The 24,257-nt window shown below is 36.5% G+C and overlaps 2 protein-coding genes across 2 annotated transcripts in view; one reads left to right on the top strand and one right to left on the bottom strand.

The window, feature by feature from the left end:
- LOC310898503 (uncharacterized protein) overlaps nucleotides 1-11,578 on the top strand; it is a gene marked incomplete at its 5' end in the record, with an annotated part of 170,321 nt that extends 158,743 nt beyond the window's left edge. The window contains 3 exons of the mRNA XM_083833707.1: nucleotides 327-8,788; nucleotides 9,150-9,269; nucleotides 11,324-11,578. The remainder of the gene's footprint in view (nucleotides 1-326; nucleotides 8,789-9,149; nucleotides 9,270-11,323) is intronic.
- The window catches only part of LOC310899249 (inositol 1,4,5-trisphosphate receptor-interacting protein-like 1), a 417,910-nt gene that overhangs the window by 119,635 nt on the left and 274,018 nt on the right, over nucleotides 1-24,257 (bottom strand). The gene's annotated exons all lie outside the window — the stretch shown is intronic.

The following is a 24,257-nucleotide window of genomic DNA, read 5'->3' as shown; positions in this document are numbered from 1 at the left end:
TAAATGGGTATTTTGTTTCCTAATATGACAGAACACAAATGTGTAATTAAGAGTGGGGAAAAAAAATCTGCAGCTTATCCTTGGACAGGTTTCTACTCATTTAATTTGATTGCAGTTGTTGGAATACAGTATTTAAACATAGCTTGGTCTGTTCTGCTCTCTAACTGTCTGACTCTCCTAGAAGCGCGGGATGGACAGCAAGAGGTTTTGTATGAACAAATTGCCCCTCCTCAAAGATCCATGATTTATTTTTATGATAAAAATCTCTTTCATCAAAATTTGAACTACTTCAATCACAAATATTTTTCTTTACGTCACTTATTTAGAATATAACAGTATCTAAACTGTGTACTCTTCACACAATTCCTCACCTGACAACTGCACAGTCTGAAACCGTTTTACAAAGCATCAAGAAAACCCCAGCACATGAAGGCAAGATTTCAAATGAGTTTTGGTTGTCACATGCATGTTCGCCTTAAAAGCACTAGTACTCCTCTCTTCTCACTCCCAGTTCCCATCCACTCTCTGCACTTCCTCCCATGCTTTCTTATCTAGAAGAGTATGCATTAATCTGCATTAAAAAAAGAGTTGCCTTTATTTCCTGTCATTTTCTGCAATTTTCCTTTAGACTCAAACCTCTAAATTATATAGGGAAATATGGTGCCACATTCACATGCAAACTATTTTTAGAGAACATGAATAATTACACCAGATGGTTGTTTAATTCTCTTGGCATTATCTCTACTGTACATTTATGGCTTAAAGTAATATTTCCTTACACTTTCCAATATCTCTGGAAGGTCATGGGTAAGTCCCATTTCTTTATTTACATCTGATCCCTTTTATAGACTTTTTTTCAATGCTACAGCTGTCAGAGGGCCACAGAGATGCTGATCTGCAGACTTCTCAGTAAACTAGTCAGCTCTTAGAACCAAAGTATGTTCATAAGAAAACATTACATCTTTGACAGCAGATTGTTGTTAGTGTTTTATATACAAAGGAGAACTACTTATTCTATGATTGCCTCCATTTAATCTTCTGAGATTTACTAAAATTACCCTTTTCAATTGCCTCTTCATTTTATGCAGCAGTGAAAACAGGTGAGGTGTTTCTTCACATTCTGCATACCTTGACTGCTTTGTGAGTTGCAGAGGAAATTTCTGCAGTTCAGTCTGTTCTCTCGCTGAGTGAAATTACCTCGGCAATTACTCCCTTCCAAATTCTTAAACATTTGGACCAATGTTAAAGATTTATTCTTTAGGTGTTATTTCTGAAAGCCGCAGATTGTTATGTGTCAAAGTTAATTCAACTGATGTAGAAAGCTTAAAGCACACATTCTCAGGAAGTATCTGGCACTATGCACTAAACTGTGGAGGATGAAAATTTTGTATCACAAGAACTTCTGAAATATTTTTTTTTTTCAGTTCTGGAACAAAAATAAAATCTTTAAAACATTTACACAGGAAAGGAAATACATGAAAGTATCTGTCTTTGGCTCCAAAACCCAACTAGTTTTGTTTAATATGTTTATTTATAACCCATGATGCTTAGAGAACTGGTCTTAGTTATGGAAGCCATCTGTTCTGCTTAATTCCTAAACCTTTGTTCCAGCATTTCTCTACAGAAAGCGAAAAAAAAAAAAAAAAACCTTTACTTTTGTCACTAAATGTTAGACTAGTGTCCTAAGTGTGAGATATAGAAACATTTCAGCTTCAATGAATATGTTGGTGTACTTTCATTTTGCTAGAAAGGTTCTGATCAGCTCAACTAAGGCTGAACAATGGAGATACATGAGAAACCAGAGAAATACTGATGATTTTGGCACTTCTGAAACTGGAAGGTGCTCAGCAGTGCAGTAACTGACTCCCACTTAGAAACACTTGGCTATATTCAGCACAAAAAAAAAAAAAAAAAAAAAAAGCATCTGACTGATTTCTCTTACTATATATGTCTGTACACCTGCAAGTTAATGTGCAACAAGCAAAAAATTTTGCACTCCATGCAGCAGCTGACCTTTTATGATCATCTGTAGTCTGCATTCAGAACAGGGTGTCTCAGCTATGACAAGAAACATAGTTTAGGACAATTTAGGGTGGCACTGAAAAAGGATGGGAAGGGAAGGGAAGGGAAGGGAAGGGAAGGGAAGGGAAGGGAAGGGAAGGGAAGGGAAGGGAAGGGAAGGGAAGGGAAGGGAAGCGAAGCGAAGCGAAGCGAAGCGAAGCGAAGCGAAGTGAAGGGGAAAGTCATAGAATCATATAAATAATTTAGGTTGGAAAAGACCTCTAAGATCATCTAGTTCAGCCAAGTCGTTCAGTACTTCTTCACTAGTTTGGTATCATTCAGAATATTATCAATTCAGAGAATTCATGAATTTGAGATTATCATCATTAATATTTTGTCACTACCTAAATGCTTCTGCACAAGGACTGCTCTATGGAACACGAATCTGATTAATTACATAGTTTGTATGCTAGGTGTCAGGAAATGACATTGAAAATGTTTCTGGGTTCCAATACCTTTCTTCTTGTGAATAGCATTTAACTGAGATGTGTTTAACTTTTAACAAGTAATTCAGAATGCATGGATTAAAGTGCTAGTTCATTTCTAGGTTTTATTGGAAAAGAGCACCAAGTCTAGGTTCAAGTTTTGCTAATCAATCTGTATGATTTATTTTCCTCATGGAATTATCTTTCCACATCTGTGTAATAGGGAATATGTCCCTTTTCATAAAACAATTAAATACAGTGGAAGCATAGATCAAAGATCTCAAGTGAGTTCAGTGAAAATGCAAACTCCAGGAGAAAAGAGCATTCTCTGGACCAGAAGGCAGTGTTAAGTTCTTCCTTGGTGCAGAGAACAGATTTGGGGCAAGTCATGAAAAATTCTGCAGGTGAACTCCAGCTATGTAGACTTGCTACCTAACTTTTCTTGCCCTTTCTGTGCATATAAGATGTGAGTGAAATTCCCTTAAGTTTTCCCTTTTTCTTATCTTGGTTGGGAGGCATTGCTTCCACTCTAACCTTGAGTAACTTCCTAACTCCCATCAAATCTGTCTAGTTTATGCACTTGAGAAATACTAGAAACAGAAAAGACAAAGTGTGACAACATACACCCGTTCATCAATTCTGAATGAATCATAAATATACTGAACAAGTGTGACATGATCATGCAAAAGGACCTTATTCTTGGCATATGGAGAAGAGAAATACAGGACTCAGCAGCAAATGTTGTGCAACACAGAAAGCAAACTTCTGCTAGAAAATTATATCTGCCTCTTAAATGATAAACTCTCACCATCACTCAGAACTAAAATAAATTCCACATTTTGTCATTACATTTCCCACATATATGACTTTTTTATAACCTTACCTAACAGAAGTTGTCATTTTAAATAGAAACATGACATATTCAGATAGATTATCTAATTAAGTTCATAACTGCAGTATAAACTACAATGTAGGGAAGAGAAATATGAGCTAAAAAGCAGGGTTAATTGGTGTTTAGAGTTCTAAGGTAATATGGTTGGACTGTTCACTTCCCAGGGCTTGTTTTAGCTTGCTGAGGGCTAGCAAAAGTATTTATATTGTACCATGCAGTCTGCAACATCAGGTCAGGTGTGAATACCTTGTATATAAAAATGGCTAGTGCAACTCTAATAATTCTTTTGTCATCAAAATTCTAAACTCTCAACAAATTGGAAACTTGACTTTTAAATCTTTGTCAACAATCCTTAGCAGAACTGTCAGGAATCAGATAAGGGTCAGTGCTGATATCCTGATATCTTAAATACAAGACTATCCAAAAACATGAAGAGTAATTCATATAATTCATAGACTTTTTCTTGTTGTTGTTGTTGTTTTTGTTTAACAAAACAGAGCATACCAGACAATTTTGAAGAAGCTGGAAAACCTATTAGCAGTGTTACACAAGTTTTCATCAATGGTGCTCATCACCATGTTCCAGTAGACTTCATCTCTCCACTTGAATTTGATCAGAAATATCCTGTGATGAAAACAACTTTGGCAGCAGTACCAGAGAGGGTAATGTCTTGTAGGCATGATGGGAAGCTCTAGATTAGTGTGATAAATGCTTGTGTCCTTCTTTTAACAGTGCTGATATTTCTACTTCAGCCAGTGCTGTCTACCTGATTGCTCTCCACCACCTCAAGACTCTTCATCTGGAGGCAGAATCCTCTGGATGGCAGAACTTTGTCTTTACCTATGGAGAAGTCATTCCTCTTCCTTCTATGTTGTTTTGTCTACAACATCAGCTCAAATTCATGTTTTTCATGATATTCAAGAAGCTCACAGGCAGAACTTTCCTACCTACAGAGCACTAAGTTGTACATATTGATCCTACTTTCTGCTTAACGATGGAGAACTACCTCGAACAATCTGGAAGTGGCTATACTGTAGCTTAATGCTGAAGGTTGAAAGTGCTGTAAAGGTGTCACAGAAGAGTAATATTATTGCCTAACTGTAAACAACAGAGCTTAAAAGACACTATAATTTTCTTCTCATAAAGCACATTTAATTGTAGTTTTATTGTACCTTCAGTGTTTATTAAGGCAATAATGCAATTATTAATTATTTAAGCATGACTTTATAATAAAAGCTGCAATATCAGGTGTCCTGCCACCAGTTATCTAGTTCAAATGGAGTCTGCATATACCACAGCAGGAGAAAAGTTTTGTTCTGTCCCCAGATTGACAAAGTTAGTAGAGTAGCAAGCGATTTTCTATAGATATGGCCAAATTCAACTCTTTCCATATTGCCCCAGACAATTCAGGAAAAGCTTCAAATAGCTACATCAGATTAGGAATTGGTCCAAGTGGTGCTGTGGGCAGTTGTCGCTATCTTTTTTTAAAAGGATTTATTCAGCTTTCCCAAAATTCATTTGAACAAAATCTGTCAATCTGCCTTGTAGGTAATGTCTGACAATTTGATGGATGGATCACATTTTCTGATATTAGCAGAAAAAGAGAACACTTCTCTCCACAGAAAAGGGCTGTAAGATTTGTGTGGAATGTACCTTCCTCTTCTGTCAAGGCAATTGAATGATTACTATAATAATAATAAGTAATGTTAGACCAGAGGCAAAAGATTAAAAAGTTAATCCCTGACCCTCATAGGATCTCCCTGAAGACAGTGCAGCATTCTGCATGAAAAGGAGTGATGTTTTCATTTCAGTAGTGATTAGACAGGGATCTACATTGCAAACACAGAAATAGTCACAGAAATGTACTGTCATGCTGGCAGTGCCAACAAAATAGGAATGAAATGTCTGGGCAGAAGTAATACAGAAACACTTATTCTCCCAATCTTCTGCTTTCTCTGAGCTGCAGGATACTGGGGGAATCTTGCTTCATGCTCACACATTCTGGAACAGCCGAAATATTAAAATAGGGGGGTTATTAAAATAGGGGGTTATTTAGTAACCCACACTGACTCCAGTACTGATCAGTGTAAAGGGTTTCAAAGAAAGCAGCAGGGATCCTCCACAAAGATAGTTACAGAATAAACTAGCAAAATCCTCTTTCTAGTATATACTGCTTTATTCCCTCTGGGACATCTTTCTCCATAATTGGCAATGCGTGACTTTGCATAATCAGTTCTAATTAAAAAAAAAAAAAAAGTACAGTTTGGCCATGACACAGAAACCTGCTTTTTAAAAGAAAACAGTGTTCTAAAATTGAAACTAATTTTTTTTTCAATGCTATGAAGAACTAAAACAGGTGAGTAACTGGGTTACACCTGCGTGCCTGATTTCCACTGCACATCACTTGTGCCTGCAATACTGCCCTAAAGTCAGCAAGGATGCAGTGATGTACAGCCCAGTGAATGTGGAGATGGATTCCAGCAGCAAAACCTCTTTACATTGCAAGACTACCTCAGAGAATTGCCAGTATATTTCCAGATCTCAGCAGGCCATCTCTGAGGGTCAGGAAGCCCAACTGATTTTTTTTTTTTCTATAACATCATGCGTACTCTATCTCAAGGTCTGGTAAGGAAGCATATTCACTGTCCTTATTTATGAGTTTGCATGATGAACATGCAGCTTTTTGAAAAAAAAAAAAAGAATAGTGAGGTGCTTAATTTTATGACGAGAAGATGCAATCTGGGTAGATCCATCTATCTGCTAGAATTGGCAGATGCACTGCAACTGTAACTAAGCAGATTTACAGATAAAAACACATTCAGACTGGTGAAGCCTTGCTGGTAGAGTGGAACATTTCAAAGGCATCTTTAAATGGAGTGAAAAAAGGGTATTTCTGTGAAACAAAACTGCATTCCTGTAGGAGACAGGAGTTAAGATATGAGCAGTTGCCTTAAGTAAATCAGTCATCAGGCCTGGAGATTGTAGAAAGCTTTGGAAGAGAATATGCACTTAGTGGTGTAATTCTACTTAGGAAAAAAAATCATAAAATCAATAAAGTCATATTAGCCTGTATTCACTTCAGAGAGGGGAAGCCAGTGACAGGATCTGCCAATGATTTGGAGTTCACTTAGAGAAAACCTGCCAGAAAACAAGATAAGATAATATGATGGTCACTAACCAGAAAATACCAGGAAGCAAAGCTGATGACAATGTCATGATCACGTTACTGTTTGATTTATCTGTATCTACTTCCAAGCACAAAATTCTGTTTTCTCTTTTTTGTCCTATGATTTAATTGTTGTTGAATTAATTCATAGAGGCCTTAAACTGCTTCCATGCATGGTGATGAGGAGTGACCCTAAAGGTTTGACAGTTGCCTCAACTCACCATGGTTTGTCCTGTCTTCTCATTAAACTCCATCTCTAACTATTTTTCCTGGATGAGGGGCTCTTTATTCCACATGCACCTGGAGAGAGCAGAGTGTGTGCATCCCATGTGAGTGCGTAAGACCATGAGGCCTAGAGGAGACCATGGGTTCCAGGCACAGCTAGTGGATAGACTGAGTGTCTGCTACTGGCAGGACCCGCGTTGTGTCTCTCTACGTATATGTATACAAAATTTCTATTAATAAGTATTTATCCTGATCAGCTAGAGAAGGGAATAGGAGGATGCCATTCTTACCATTTGTGTTTGCATGCGTGGTGCTTTCTGTTTGTATTGACCTGTGCGGCTGGCCATGTGTATATGTATACATATATTGCTATTAGGAGTACACACAGCTGCACTACTGGCTGGACACGGGGACTTGGCAGTGCAGCCATGCCTCTGCTGGGCTACTGAATTCAGCTATTCCTAATGTCTGAAGCTGACAAGCAACTAAACAAAGCTTTAGAGCTAAGAAGTTCAGTGCCTCTGAGACCATCATAAATTACTTCAAGTGGGTATTGGTCAAGTTTAACTAAGATAGTTTTGGAACAAAATAAAAATCAAAATAAAAGAAACAAGTGATATATTATACCGTACCACTGAGACAATATATAAATTCTTCTGGCTCTCTAATGAATGTTAAATTGACACATGAGATCAAGAGAAATGCATTTTCTACCAAGGAACAAAGCTTGCATTATCAGCAAATAGAAAAATATCTTTCTGTGTAGTGTTTTGCCTGTACGTAGTACAGTCTCCTGTGGTGAACTGCTGTAACACTTGATGTTTTGGAACAACAACAACAACAAAAAAAAAAGGAATAGAAATAGGAAAAAGGAAAAGAAATAGAAGCTGAGGGTTACTGTTTTGCAGCTACAATGTTGGGGGTTCTGTGCAAATGATGTGTATTATCATCATCAATGTCATGCGATTTCAATGAGTAATCATGCGTTCTTGTTATTCTCTCAGCTAAAATAATAAATGAAAAAAATGGAAAATTGCACCAAATTAATGTATTCTTGTGACAAAATAGTGATGAGAACTGAAAGTCATTCACAAGACAAGCTAAAATCTGTTTGTTCTGATGCCTTATATGGAGTAATCACAAAAAAATGGATGAAATAGTTGAACTGAAATATCAGAAAGAAAGAAGCTGCCTCTCTTCACAAAGCAAACACTCCATTGATCCTTTGAAACTGTATATCACAAACAGAAAAGCTTGCAGCCTTGGAGAAAACGAGTCTCATTTAAATGACTACACTAGTGAGACCAAGTCTATCCATTATAAAGTTCTGTTACCACAACTTTCTCACTTTGTAATGAGTCACACATCCCAACTCAGTAATGCTTGTAAAATCTCAGACAGAGGCAGTTATGGCAAGTAGGATAAATCCTTTGGCAGCAGGGTTTAGTAGGGGTATACTGATCTGGTTCGCCTGCTTTAAGCCTTCAGCTGAAAATATTGATAAATTCACATAACTTGGTTTTTGTAGCATAGTGTAAACATGCCTGTTGTAACCTGCTGTGGGGTTCTTCGAATATAGCTATGGTGGAAATAGAGATTTGTCACATAATCCAGAGGTCATTTTGGGAGCCAGTGTAAATGTAGAGGCTTTAACACATTTCTTAAAGCACAGACCCCACATGTCCTCCCAGAATAATACTCAAATAACTCGAGTATAAGTGCTTCTCATTGCTAGAAAAGCATGGAAAGCTCTACATATTTATTTATTTTTTAAAACTTTAGGGGGATAAAACTGTTAAACTTTTCACAGGTGGTTGGATTGCATATTTTCCTCATTTTCTGGGCACACAATGTGAAATTCTGGAGTCTGATTTGCACAGGTGCAGAGTACACACAGCTGCAAGCGAAATCAATGAAAGCTGTGGTGTGAACACATGAAATGCTCTGTAATTCTAAGCTGAAATGCATCTTTAACATTGTAAAGCCATATACTGAACTACTTTACTGAATTTTTCAGGGGTAAGAAAATGATGAGCCATACGCAGCTACTTGGAGTAAAATCTTACATGACAAGTTGTTGAAATTTGGCAAGATTATATTAAAGTGAAAACCCAGTCTTTGTATGAATGCAATGTGTTAAGCACTCTTAAGAAAAGGTGACATAGTCCCAGTCTAATTTATGATAGCTGTTTTCAGAATCCTTATTGTTCATTATAAAAACCTTTCTACTGTGGCAGGAAAAGTTTAGCATCAACTAACAGAAGCTTATTTTCAATTCAAAATTAATGGCTGAGATGTTTTTCTTCCAAATACTAAAAGCACTTAAAACATGAGTGGCTAATTGACTGTCAACTTTACATCAGTTAATGGTATTTTGCAGGTACTTAAGTTTAAAGAGGTCTATATTCTTTTTGCTCTGTCCAGCACTTTGGAATCCTAGTATTCTCTGTTAATGGAAATTTGCATTAACCGAAGAGAGAAGAATATAACCTTTTGTAAGGTAAGAAGCAATTAGCAGTATGTTTAAATTATGGAACTGAATTTTTATTTCAAGTTTAATTACAATTTATACTTTTGAGTCTCCTTCAAAAAGATTGACCATTTTCTTTGATGATATGTCATCTGATCTGTGTAACATCACCTTGCAAGCTAAGTAGAACAATTAGGAGAAAATCACTATGCATGTTGTAACATTTGAAAATATGGGATATATTTTCACATAAGTCTGCCATTTCAGATTTGCTAGCCATTGCTAAAGCAGAATGGATACTGATAGAACATCATTTTGGGGAAAGATGGAGTTAACAAAATGAAATCTTGTAAAAATGACCACACAAGAGCTTTTTCTTCAGTTTACATAGCTACTTCATAGTTTGTGGAGAATTAATTAGTATGGGAAAAGTATGGAAGTGTGGAACAAATAAGTATGGAATTCCAAGGTCTGAACTTCATAACCAAGTTTGTCTAAGCTTCCTTGTGATCATAACCAAAATTAAAGTTCTACTTCCATATTAAATGGAAAGTTGCTTAGATTTTCTGGAATTAACTTACAAAGCTTGATCATATATTGCTTTATAATAAATTGCATGGCTTTATTTTATTTTATTTTATTTTATTTTATTTTATTTTATTTTATTTTATTTTATTTTCAAATAATAATCAAGACCATGAACAGAAAAGAAAATACAAAATGGACATAAAAATATCAGAGGGGAAACAACCTGTTTAATTAATGGAATTCAAATTATTACCAGTGGAGAAAATTAGGAGTATCTGCAGTGCAGTAGATACACAATATATTGTTATAATGGCACAAAATCCTGAAAGACATCCTTTATACTTTAATATCCAAAAGAAAAGGAAATTTTAAAAGAAGATATTTGTTTGGACACTTCTTAAACACACAGATTTAAGCTAGACAGACCTTCAAGACATATTAGTTACTTGTATGCAAACAGAAAGCTTTGGTGCTTTGTGTAAGTATAATAATTTGGGAGTACATATTTTACATATAATTAATGTTATGTTGCTGTTTGGAGGGGCATACATTTTGATCAGGTTTCACTGTAATGAACATCAGAAAGTCATCAATTTAATTTGATTTTGGAGATAGCGGGGTGATGCTGTGGACAAGTGAAAAGCTATTTGCTACTTTTTCTAGTGTAGTATCTCTTTTTAACTTTGGTCAGATTTCATGGCAGCAGAGGTCATATAACTATATAATCAATGTAGCAAATTCAGGAAGGAGGAGGAATTACAGTGGGAAGGGAAAAATATCTTCTATTTGCTCATATAGTCACCCTACTTACATGGAATTCTGCATAACAGTTTCTCAGTTTTGGAAAATTGTTAAGCTGATCCCAGAAATTCTTCCTAGGAAAAAAATAGTTCTTTGGTGTAGTCTGGAGTTTTCTCAAAAGGAAATTATTATGAGATCTGTTGGTGAAAATGCTTAAGCAAATATTTGAGAATTTTGAAGTATAAGAAGAAAATAATTTTAAAAATTGTATTTTTTCTTTTGTTTCTTTCCTATTTTTTTAAGACAGCGTTACTTAAAGGCAGTAAAGTTCAGTAGTGCTCAAGGCAACTAAGAGAACAGGAAAGGCAATGCACGATGTAGATATTGGGAACAGTAAATTATAGGATGCGTCTCTCAATCAGTTTTGAGTTGATATTGTGCCAGAAATGTTGTCCTTTCAATGGAATCAGAAGCATTAATTAAACAGTCCTTACCTTAACTTTACTTTGTACTTACTGAATGTCTCTGACATGTAATAGTGGAACACCGCTTGGGGTAACTGCACCCATTTCAGCTAAAATTCTCATTGTTTTTTTGTTGCTGTTGTTGTGGTTTTTTTTTTTGGTTCTAAATCATAAAATAGTCTCACTGTGAACCTTATAATGTTGGCTGGAGATTCAGGAAGTCTAGGGCTCAGTTTACTTTAAAAAGTAAAGGTGGAAAATATTCCTGCTGTTTTTCTCCATCTTGTGCTTTTCTCTCTCCATGTTAAAATTGTAGTACTTGCTTTTGGCATCCTGGTCTTTCATTTCCAGTGCAAAGTAACATTGACGGTGGAGAGCTGCACCCCTTTTCCACAGAAGAAGGAAGATTTTTCAGTTCTGGAGCTCCTGAGTCATCCACTGCTGCTGAGGAAGAATAAGCATTGTAATCCTGGAGTCATAGCTAATGGGAAGGAAATAGGAACAAAGAAGAACATAGAGTGGTTTCCCATTCTTTCTTCCTCTAATATGGTGGTGCAGACACCCACCCACCCCACCCCCCAAAAAAAAAAAAAGAAAAAAAAGAAAGAGATCTTCAAAGCAGGCACATTTTTCCTAATGGTAGAGAGGATATCAGGCATGTCAGGGCTACTTGAAAACTTCTCAGCAGTGAAGCAGTGAGTGATTCTGGGTCTGCTGTCTTTTTCTAGATCTTCATCAGCTTTCAGCTCCCACAAGCACTGGTCTAGTTCATGGTTTAGGAGTTCACTTACGCATATTCCATGTCTGAGATTAAGAGCAGAGGTCAGTCCGTCTCCTTTCTTTGTCTTCCTCTGCCACCAAAGACATCTTAAGAATCAGTTGGACAGAAGCAGCACACGCATTATGAGAGCTCCCTGTATGATGGGGTGCAGAGCAGGTGCCAAACTTACCCCAGCAAATTCTGAAAGGGGCATTAAACTTTATGCTGCATTCTTCAGCCACTGTGGAATAAGTAGAGACTCATACGTACATATAGACATGCTGGAGATTACCTTGAACTTTACTTTTGTGGGGTCGATCACATCATTTTTGGAAACATGAAATATGTTAAATCTAACTGCCTGGTAGCAGTCATTATGTTTCTTTGATTTGGACTTCACTAGCACTTTGTAGTTCTCTTCCCTCTGTGAGACTGAAAGCAACTGTAACTCTCTCCTAATTGCTCCAAAAGACTAAAGGAAGCATTAAAAACTATCCAGACTCCCATGAAATGTAGAGAACAACATTTAGAAGAAAGGACCCAGAGGATAAAGGGACTAATGGGAAGGAGAGGCGGAGCTTATTTTGTTTGTTTGTACCACCCAGAAGCACTGAACTCATTTTTTATGCATATTAACATTTGCTTTTCTCTCTTTAGAAAATATTGATGCTCTGAAACGCATTTGAGTAATAAACAGAACGTATCTTCAAGTGTAAAAGTTATGTTAAAATGCTTGAAAAGGACTACTCTTCAAATGTTTTGACTCATTAATATTTGAAAACACCACAGAATTAAAAAAAAAGAAAAAGATACATCCTCACTATAAGCATTTCACTGGGCAGTTTTTCAAATTAACGCAGTTTAACTATTACATTAACTTAATGGCTATTTTCCCCTACTTTAACCATGTTAAATGTGCCGGCAATAATGAGCTTCTAATGCTGTCTTTCAAGTCTCAGAGGCATCTTTAGAGCTCTGCTTATCTCTTGGATCATAAAGCTGCATAATTTAGTATTCAAACAATTCATTTAAAACTGAAACACTCTGAATTACCGTAAAATTAATCAGAAAAAAGAAATCTTAACATGCCCATTCTGTTTATCTCTATTTAGCAATTTTGAAAGTGTAAGATAAGTAAAACTTTATAATAATCTGTTTTCTACTTATGAATCAAGCTACTATAAGCATAAATATATGTAAAACTATAAAAGACATTCTCAAAACCTTTTGCAAAAAGTTCCCCATGGCTAGTAAACTAAGATGATTATTTTCATGGAACAAACCTTTTAGACTTTTCCATGCCATTAACTTAAATAGAAACACCTTTAAAATAAATTGGCATTTCTAACATATTTCCAGATTTGCAATGCACAGAGGCAGTTGATGTACGTAATCAGAACTGCTGCTGCATTAAGTGGCTATGTTCTAATTACACTGTGGCTCACAGTACCGTACCACTTAACATTTAAAATATTTTTGCACATAAGCTGTTTCATTTTCTTTGTTCTTCTTCTTTGTGGATTTGCTTCTTGCTGGACTATTGCTAACCAAGGAAGCAAATAATAAGAAAATGGTTTTAGTTCTTACCTGTATCAGTAAAGCCTGGATATAACCAGAGGCTGAGATGTCTAATGTAGTAAAGTGACTCACCGGAGTACTCAAATGTTAATTATAAACACCAGATTTAGGCATATAAAGTCACTACAACTTCTTCAGGAGAGGAAGTCACAAAAGTAAGCCTTGCCTTATCTTACTTGAGATGTCCTAATATGGTTTCATCTCCATTTATTATCAAGAAAGTTGTGAGATGAAACTCATTTAATCTATTTTAGGATGGTTATGGGTGTCTAGATTTGGCCAAGTGAATCTCTGACCAGAAATCTTATTCTTTCCATTAGGAGATCTGCTTAGTTAGTAGGACCCATAAGGCTATGGATGAAATCCAATTTCTGTCCCTAAGGCAAGCTATATTGGTCATGGCAACAGCAACTCTGTCCACTCCAAATCAGGGTTTGTACTTTCCTTTCCCAACAATTTCTTCAAAGAATTGAATAGGACTCTTGCTGTTCTGCCTCATTTCTTTTCAAGTTTATCCAGTACATGTTTCTTATAATACAAAGAATTCCTGCTTTTCCAGCTAGATGTCCTTCCTAATACTGGTCTGCAAAATCGTATATATATTTTAATTATTATTATTATCTTTCATATGTGGTTCCCTCTGTCCCATGCACTCTTTGCTTTGACTTTCACAGGAAAGGTGGAGGATGCTTCTTTTCCAGGCCATGCTATCCTGCTGGAGAGAGCTCAGGATTGGAAATCCTTCTGGTTTAGGAGGGCATGTATTGTACTGCCCCATTTAGGTGACTGCCCTAATTATCAGACACCTATATACTAAGTATTGATACCATTCTCCTTTCTTTACATTTTGAAATGAAAGCATATGTGCATTGTGTTAGTGGCCTAATGCTGTTGATTTCTATAAGACTCATTGTGAGTACCTTTACCAAATGATATTCTAGATCCAAGATGTCCAAGCACTTCCTCAAGGTTTCAGCTCTCAGGTGGGCATTTTTAGGAGTATCATCTCCAGCTTCTCTGATTTAGGCACTTTTGATAATATACAGAAGCTGGGTGTGAACACACACGAAGGATGTGTCTGTCTTCTTAAACAGCACAGAGGTAAGGACACTTAGCCTTCAGTTAAGTGTAATTTTAAATTATGAATAGAAGTTAACACATTAACATTAAGTGTTATTTTAAATTATGAATAGAATCATAGAATCATAGAATAACCCGAGTTGGAAGAGACCCATAAGGATCATCGAGTCCAACTCCTGGCACCGCACAGGTCTACCCAAAATTTTAGACCATGTGACTAAGTGCACAGTCTAATCACTTCTTAAATTCAGACAGGCTTGGTGCAGTGACTACTTCACTGGGGAGCCTGTTCCAGTGTGCAACCACCCTCTCGGTGAGGGACCTCTTCCTGATGTCCAGCCTAAACTTCCCCCGCCTCAGCTTAACGCCGTTCCCGTGGGTCCTATCACTGGTGATTACGGAGAACAGGTCTCCTGCCCCTCCACTCCCCCTTGCGAGGAAGTTGTAGACCGCGATGAGGTCCCCCCTCAGCCTCCTCTTTTCCAGGCTGAAGAGGCCCAGTGACCTCAGCCGCTCTTCATATGTCTTCCCTTCTAGGCCCTTCACCATCTTCGTCGCCCTCCTCTGGACACTCTCCAACAGTTTACTTATTGGATGCCTTGCTGTGCCATATGAAGATCCCCCCACTGCTCCTTTTCTATACATAGTAAGATATGGGAGTTTAAGGTTGTCAAACCATTATGGGATAGTGTTGGAAGACAATGAAAAGTGGAGATAACCATACCTGGGGCAGTCGTTTCTATATTGTAAATTGTCTGTATCTCTGATTTCAGATGTGTCTCCCACGATCCACTGCGGACCTCCCCTACTCAAAATTACTGTAATACATACATTTTACACTTGTGCTGCATTGTTAGAAATTAGACCTTGAATACATGAACTGTAGCTACTAGCTTGTAGGCAATTACGTCTGACACAGGCTGCATTTAAACTAGCATTTTTGGTTGAAAACGATACTGAAATTTTGAAGTTCCTCTCCCAGTTGTCCCCACTTACCACACCTTGGCTCGGTTCAGAGAAGATTTTCAGTTCACAGAAGACAGAGTCCTTCCAGAGGATGTAGCTCTGTTCCAAGTGTGCACAGACATGATCCAGCAACTTTTGGGGGTCTGCAGCAATATTTTGTTCTTCAGAGAGCTTCAAAACAAATATGAGGTGGGAACATTTATTGTGGGGGGAACTTGATAAAATTCAATCTGTAGTAAAATTCTCAAGACACTTATGATATGGATACGAGGTCTGGAGTGCCAAATGCTTTGATATATTGATCTCTTTTTTCTGCACCAAGTAGCTTGTTTCTGCAGATATAGCCACAGGGACATCTCAATAACAAATGAACACTGAAAATGATGATTCAGTTTGGTACAACAATACAAAGGAAAGACTGCTTTGCTTTATAGGTTCTTACAGTGCCCCCATTGTTATCATGTAAGAGCAGATTCCAGTACCGCATTAAGCACTCTGATGAATTTTAGTCATGCATTTTCCATTCACTTTGTCATTTTCTCCTTAGGCAAAGAATTGTATAGACGGAGATTTGCTTTGACTTCTTTCTAAGCTAGTTCATTTATTTTATTTAATTGCCTATTCCACATTGTGTTTGTATTAGAGTGAACAGGTAAGAGAAAGTATGTTTAGGTTTTTGGAAAAGAAAAGATCAAACGTTTGGTGGACTTCAGCTGCTCTGAGAATTTTGGCCTTTTTATTTTTTTAAATTTATTTTTTCCTAATCAGAAGATAAGGTTTTAACAATCAAAAGTAGGAAATTTTAAAATTTTCCCTTCTGTGAAAATCTGAATGCATTTTGACTTTTATCTGAGATAAAACAAAGGTAGAAATATTGGAATGTGTGATAGGGCTGAAATTCCAATTTTCATCCACCTTTAGTAGCCAGGAAATACTGTTGATGCAATTCACTTTTCCTTTCCTGCTTAGTATTCCTCAAGTCCTTATCCTTAAGCTTATTTGCACAAATGGTAAGTTAGAGATAATGAGTAAATTTAGCAAAAATTAAGTGAAAAATGGGTCATTTTCTTAATGTTGAGATTCATATCATTAGTCAGTAGAAGTCCACCCACAATAGCAACTTTTCTTTTTATTTTTATGAATATATAACTTCCCTATCAAAAATAGCAAACCCCATTTCTCTCTTTGTCCTGCAGATACACAGTTGAAACGAAGCTTTAAATTCAGATTATATGAAAAGAGAAAGACAGCTTGAAACTGCAAGAGACAAGCAATGAGAAACAAAGAAAATTGAGTTTTTCTTATGGTTTGTCACATGTAAGTAATGCCAGTATGCTGAAGTTGATTGCAAGCATCCTGGGTCTCAAATGTCTGATTAGACTATAGATAAAACAATGTGGTTCCTCTAAAATTGATGTCCTTAGCTGTTCTTCTAATTAAAAAAAAAAAAAAAGAGAGAGAGAGAAAGAGATACAATTCAGCTTGAATCCAACAATCTTTACAATTAGTATTTAACTGCTCATAAAAAGTACTGATTCCCTTAATGAACCTGCTGCTACCATTGTTTACTACCTCAAATTTAAGAAAAAAAAAAAAAGGACCACCAAGCAAATCTCATGCTACTGTTTTTCCCAGCTCTGTAGTCCCATTATCATTTGTAATTACATATAATTAATCATTGCCAGATCCTTGAAAAAAAAGCTTATTGAGTGGAACAAGTAGATGATACCTCCATGGTCAAACCATACTATAGATATGACTCCTCATTAAAAGTTATGGTATAATGTGTATTTTTAATTCAAACGAATGCCACACTTTAGAATGTGCAGCCCATCAAAATAATTTTTAATGAGGGTAATTAATCATTTGCCCAGATATTCATTCTTGATTTAGAATAATTAAGACATGAGATAGAAAAACAGTGGGAGAGGAATAGCTACTAAATGCATGGTCTTTAGAGAGTGTGTTTAACATGCTTGATGACTAAACTACTTGCACTTCTCTATGGGAAGGTCTCCATCACAGGTTTCACAGGACTGATTTTTAGAAACATCGATCAAGTTAGTCTCACAGTTCCTCCAAGGCAGCAGAAGTAAATAGTCACGTATGGTAAATGCTAAATAACACAAGAAGAATAAGTTTGGATTTAGGATTTTTGGTTTGTATCTTTTTTCAATCAGCGAATGTTGACAGCTGTGAGTCAAAAGCAGGGTTGAGGTCAGGGTCAAGGTCAGTGCAAGACCAGGCACCGCACAGCTGCCTACACCAAGTGTACACAAGGCTCCCAAGCTGCAGGGTGCATGCAGAGACCTCTCCCAGAAGCCTGATCCAAGGTCAAGAGCTGTGACACTCAGAGCTGACCTCCAGCACAGGCAGCTAAAGCCCTTGGCAGGGGGATACAGTTGCAGAGGAGGATTGCGGATAATGATGGTTTCAGGCTGATCAGGGCAATTAGAGACTGTCGGTGTGCTCAAGGCCCCAGAGCAATGAAAGAAAAGTCTTCGAACTTTGTCTGAAAAAAACACTATCCTTTTGAAATATAATTGAACTACTAGTTGAAAAATGTAAAATCATGTTTAGAGATGAAAAATTAAAGACAGAAATTTGTTTGATTCATTTGCTGAATGCTATGTTTTGAATTTTTAATTAATAACATTTTCAAGTTCTTTTTTTTTTTTTCATAGTCAAACTGAGTACTTTTTTTTTTTTTTCCCCAATATCAAAAACTGTCTTGGGACAAGAAAACTATTATCTGTGAATCTGTACAGCTAAGGGGACATTAAAAATTCCAGGCAGAGCACAGGGTGTTATGCTGGTATCCTGGCTTATCCTGACTTTTTCTGTCTGCCTCAGGTTTCAATGAATTCAGAATACCTTTTAGACACACCTTCTTCTCAGGAATCTGTGACTTGAGGATTTGCTAATACTAAAATATATTTCAAAAACTGCCATCCACGTGTAACTGATATCTATCATTTACCTGTCTATTTAACAATCTCTTGATAAACCTATATGCATTTTTATCTCATCAGGGTAATTACACAGAAAATTCTAGAGGAGTGTATTAATAGATTTTTTTTTTTTTCTAACAGTTGATGTGAACTTATTCAATGAGTGGTTATCTATAAAACTTTCCAAAGCTTACTTTGTTGTGACTCAAACTGGAGTGCTGGTTCAAGCTTTGAGAAAATTAATTGCCACACTTATAATTGCAGAGCAGGTAATATAGTTACAGGCTTCATTTTCATTCACGACTCCTTTGTAGTTGTAATAACTGCATAAAGAGATGTTCTCTCCCTTCAGAAAAAAAAATATTTCAGAGCAGTTTCAGAGCCTTTATAGCTGAAACTGCAAAACAGTAAAACTTACAACCACAAGTTGAATAGGTATTTTGAAGCTCTAGAAAGTGTTTATGTATACACTTATTTCTGACCTTTTCAAAGTAAACCAAAACAATTTTCATCATATTAAAAGTATGGAAACTGTTCTGTATTTTGCTTTTAATATCACAAAAAGAATAGTAACACATATGAGCACAGTTCAGTTCTAATAATTGGATTCAATAGGTATTTACAACAAAAAAGATTTACTTTTGTGGTTTTGACTTTTTTGACCGTCTTTCTTTTTATGTATACATAAATACATAGATATTTGCAGCTTTGATGACATTTTGCTTAAATACAAAACTTAACAGAGAGTGAGAAAAAATGGTAGACTATTTACCAGTTCATGTACAGTAAAGAAATATTTCTTTAAAAATTTGAATTTACTTGATTTTGATGTTCTCTTTCTTGATTTTATCTGACTAGGACTGAACTTGAAGAAAAATGAGGCACAGTAAACCAATACATAAAAAATCATAGAATTGTAGAATCACCGAATATCCCAAGTTAGAAGTGACCCATAAGGATCATCGAGTCCAACTCCTGGCTCCACACAGGACCACCCAAAAATCAGACCATGTGTAAGAGAGCATTATCCAAACGCTTCCTGAACTCCGACAGGTTCAGTGCTGTGACCACTGCCCTGGGGAGCCTGTCTCAGTGCCCAAGCACTCTCTGGGTGCAGAACCTTTCCCTAACCCCCAGCCTGACCCTCCCCTGTCCCAGCTCCATGCCGCTCCCTCGGGTCCTGTCGCTGTCCCCAGAGAGCAGAGCTCAGCGCCTGCCCCTCTGCTCCCCTCAGCGAGGAAGCTGCAGGCTGCCACGAGGCCTCCCCTTCGTCTCCTCTTTTGTGGGCTGAACAAACCAAGCAAACTATGTAGGTTCATGCTTCATGACTACATTTGTGAAGTAGTCAAAATTCAACAACCAATATAATTGTTCCAGTATTTATGTTTTCAAGCATTGCATTTGAAGCAGATCTGTTTGTTTGTTTGCTTGTTTCTTTTGCTATCAACTCTTTGCTCAAGGCTTTTTTTGTTTGTTTTTTTGTTTGTTTGTTTTTTAAGGAATTAACAGGCACGCAAAAATATTTTTCAGTTTGTCTCAGAATTTAGTCTAGAGTCAAGATTGCACCTCTTTTGGAAAGGATGGGAATGGAAGGGTTACTTTTCCAAGTAACCAGAACTGAATTAAGCATAAGCACAGATTTCTCTCTCAGAAAAAAAAAAAAACAAAAAAACATATGTTTCAGCATAATACAATTCAAGAACAGAGAGACCCAATTGCCATTGAAACAGATTAGCCTGTAGTATACTATCATTTTAAACATATTATATGATATTATTAGTAAATAGAACAATTATGGAATAGCAGTATCTACTTCACAATGTTTATTGGATTTTGACAGTGACAAAATGGATGTTTATTCTGTATTTTTTCTAATGTGTCATATAATTCATGTAACACAGATCAGCAAGTTTCTTTGAATCAATAGGTAGATGGCTTTTTCTGAAGTGATTGGTTCTTATGATTGACAAGAACTGGATAAGCCAGAATACAGACAAATCTTCCTAGTGTATGTCTATTAATTGTTTAGGTACCCAAATCTCCCTAACTTGAGCCTGAATTATTTGCTTCTCATGAAATCTTTGACCAAAACAAGCTTAGCTTGAAATACAAACCCTAAAACAACTTGGCAAAAGTAATGGAGACAGAAGGGAGCAAATGTTTGTAGAAAGCGTCTACTGGATGTTTGTCCATACTTCATGAACAAAAATCAGGTAACGTTCACAGATGCACCCTAAGTTTGAATAAAGGTTGATCTGAGAGCTTTATCACCATTGACAATAAATAGGAAATATTCTTGGTGGGACTTTTCTCTGGACATGGATTTAATACAAATCTGTTTAAATGCAAATACATTTAAAAAAATGTTTTAGCACAGATACATACCAATAAATTTTGTAACTGCTTATTGATAGAAAAACATTCTAAAGTAAAGATTTATATAATGTGATTTCTCTTTTATAAATGCGCTATTCACATGCAGATGATTTAGGGTTTTTTTTGTTTTGTTTTGTTTTAAGGATATAGAAAACATAGGTAGTATAAAGTTTTCATTGTGCTTCCTTTAGTAACTAAATGTACATGAACAATGGAAAAAGAATAAGTTATTATTCCTATCTGTAGTTGAACACTGATCTAAATGTTTAAGGGATTTTGGTTGCAGAAGCATGTTTTATAAACCCGTTTTTCAATGGCATTTTCAATGACACAATATCACTCTTTGGGGGGGGGGGGGGGGGCGGGGATGAGTGGAACCAGGTCCACTTATGCTCTGAGCGCCACATTGCAGCAGGTGTCATCATCCTAACAGGTAAACTTATGTGGTAGCTTCAGGACTTGAGCCTGCAAGGAAGTGTTCCAGAAATGTTATGTCCACACAATACAAAGTTGGGGAGGAAAAGGTGAAAAAAGGACAAAAGAAAAAGCTGCTGCATGTTTCCTAAACAACTCATAACAAAACAAGTAGTTGGAGTCCATCTACTGTGTAGATTGTGGAGGCTATTTTCTTTTCTCACACTTGTGTCTCTTAGAGATTGCTACATTCAAAGAAAAGCAACACGCTTCCCAGAAACTTCTTACAACACTGGAAAAACACAGCCTCCACAGCTCCCACAGTTCCCCACTGATACATGCAGTTCTCTTCTACCCAGTCCCTGAACCCGAGGCTTCAGTGTTTTTTGTTAGAGACTGAGAAGAAATGAGGCTTCAAACTCCCTGCTCTCTTCAGTCCTACCAGCTTACAGGCTCCTAATGGAAACAACACTGAAACAATCTTAAGTTGCTATAGTTTGAAAACTTGAAAAATAGATTATTATGGTGAGGCAAAAAATGCCAGGAAGTTGATAACCTACACACTAAGGCTCAGCCCAGCGTGAATCAAAGAGACAGTTATGAAGTCTTGGAAAAATGGCAATTGTAATGAAAATGTCTACTGACCCTTGACTAATAGTGTCAGCAACCCAACAGTGCTTAATTATTAAAATCAACACATGTCCTGCGCAGACAGCCCAATGTTTTGAACTGCATTATTCTCATGAAGAGGAAGAAATAACAAATAGCAGTCACAAACATCCCTTCTTTATTTATTCTTATCTGCTCTCACTTTTTGCTGATTCCATTGCACAGCAGAGTTAGAAAGGTCAGCATGATTACCTTTTCCATAGGTTTGCTAAGAATCAGTGTTTCCCTTAATAAACCAAACATAAATTGCAGCAACTAAAGACGATGAAGATGTATTTGTGTAACCTCTACCTTAAAAAGGGAGGGCATGTTGTGTTGCAACGTATTGAATTCCATAATAATAATAGGGTCATAGGATCACAGCAAAATTCAGGTTGGTAGGGAGAGCAGACGGTCACTATTCCAGCCTCCAAGAAAATAAATTACACCTTTTTAGTCCAGTGTTGAAGTCCTTCAGAAGTTGTCTTTGTTTCCAGTTCTGCTAGGAATGTGATCAGCTGGGAAAAAGTTTATGTCCTTTGAAAAAAAAGGTGGTTATCAATTAACTTCAGAGACTGCTGTATATGGTACTGCAGACTTCAGGTCCATTATTCTGTCAGAATATTCCCCTTTTTCCTTTCCCACTTTTTAAAAATGCCTTTTCCACTTTGTTCAAGTAGTAATGGTGTGAAATTCCTGCTGAAATACCGTTATGATGGGAACACTAGCAGGTCTGAGAAATTGATGTGGTTATTCCTGAGAAGCTAATTAAAATGCTTACAAAATAATCTGGAAATGCTCAGTTTTCTCTTCTAAGTGTTAAATTGTGTTATCAGGATATTTAGCTGATGTTTCAGACTTCTTTATATGCTTAAAATGGAATAGTTAAAAGAGAAACTTGCATTATATTTTCAATATGGGAAAGCATATTTTAAAAACAAGCATATTTTAAAAATTTACAGTATTTGTTGAGGAAAAATAACGTGCTCATAAAAATCTTCATATTTTATTGATATGGCCTTTCCGCCCCTGGTAATTTATGCATATGTGTTTATATATAAATACTTATTCATATGTTTGTATAGGTGTGTGCACCTGTATGTGTATGATGCCAGAACTCCGAGAGTGTTGGAAAATGTAAAAATAGATGTTAGAAATGCTCTAAAAGTGAACAGAAAGTTTCATCTGATAGCATTGTTCTCATAAAAGTAAAATACTGGAAATGTAAAATACACAGTAAAACAGTAAAATACTGAATGTCCCAATCATTATGAAGCTGTGTACAGCCTGGTTAGCCTCCTCCTTGCCATGGGACCTTTAAGCATTTACTGGGACAAATGTGGAAGTGCTGGATCTGTTGTAGGACTAACAGAGCTGTGCAAGTGTGTTAAGACCAACATCTATCCAAGAAGCACCAAAACATTTGCACTTTACCAGCAACCTCCTGGGGACAACATTCTGTTTTGAATAAGAGAAAAGGTCAGATGGATTGGTATGCCCTAAGGCAAGAGGCACCGTCAGGATCAACTGTGTTTGGGAAGAGACCACTCTGAAGTTCTGCACTTCAGGTACTCCCACTTCTAATCTCTTATATAGGTTCCAGTCCTCCAAAAACGTGTTTTGCCACATATTTAACTTAAATATATGAATTATCCCACCAAGGCTGATAAAAAACAAAAATAAAATTAAAGTAAAATTCTGGCGGGCTTGAGGTGTACGTACCATATGAAATGCCAGCTCTGTTCATTCCTTACTCCATCATGACTTTCTCACGACAGCAATTTTAAGATAACACCTGTGTGGTTACTAAGCATCCTGCAGTCTCTTTTGCTTTGACAGAAAGCTGGCAGAGGTTAGTCCAGATCATCCAGTAGTGCCTTGGGCTTGGAGAATCTCTTTGCAGAGATTCTCAGTTCTACAGAGAACAGTTGTCTTGCCATAGATTTCAACTCTTGAAATGTAGGCTAAATAAAGTGTCTTCTTGGATTTAATGAAAGTCTTCTCAGAAACCTGGATTTCAAAGTCTAAATCTAAAAGCTTCTCAAAATGTTACCGTAGTTTTAGGAAAGTACTGATAGCCTTTTTCTGTGTCTTCCTTCTTCTCTTGTAAGGTCAAACATTCAAAAATCACTTGTAATTTTGTCAGTTTTTGAATAGTCCTCTCCTTTTTAAATTTTTGCATATTAACCTGAATAAGTAAAAGATCATTGTGAAGCATAATAACAATGTGTTTTCTGATGTAAAGAAATGTATTCACTTGTTATTCCATTAGAACATGTGTATACTTCTTTCTCATTAAAGAACATCAGAAATATTTTATGCCATATCAAGTACCAAAGAATTTATTGTAAGAAATGTTGTGATTGTTATAAAACTGGAGATAAATTGTCACTACTACTCACAGATGTCCTTTTACACTACCTCTACTCTCCTTAAAGAATGGTAATGAACTGAGGTCTCATTTATTTCTGTTTTTAACCCTAGAACACAGCAATGGGCTTTTTGGTGAGGT

This window comes from Anser anser (assembly GCF_964211835.1).
Source record: "Anser anser genome assembly, chromosome: 4".
In the NCBI taxonomy this organism is placed as follows: Eukaryota; Metazoa; Chordata; class Aves; order Anseriformes; family Anatidae; genus Anser; species Anser anser.
This window is presented reverse-complemented; position numbering and strand designations above follow the sequence as displayed.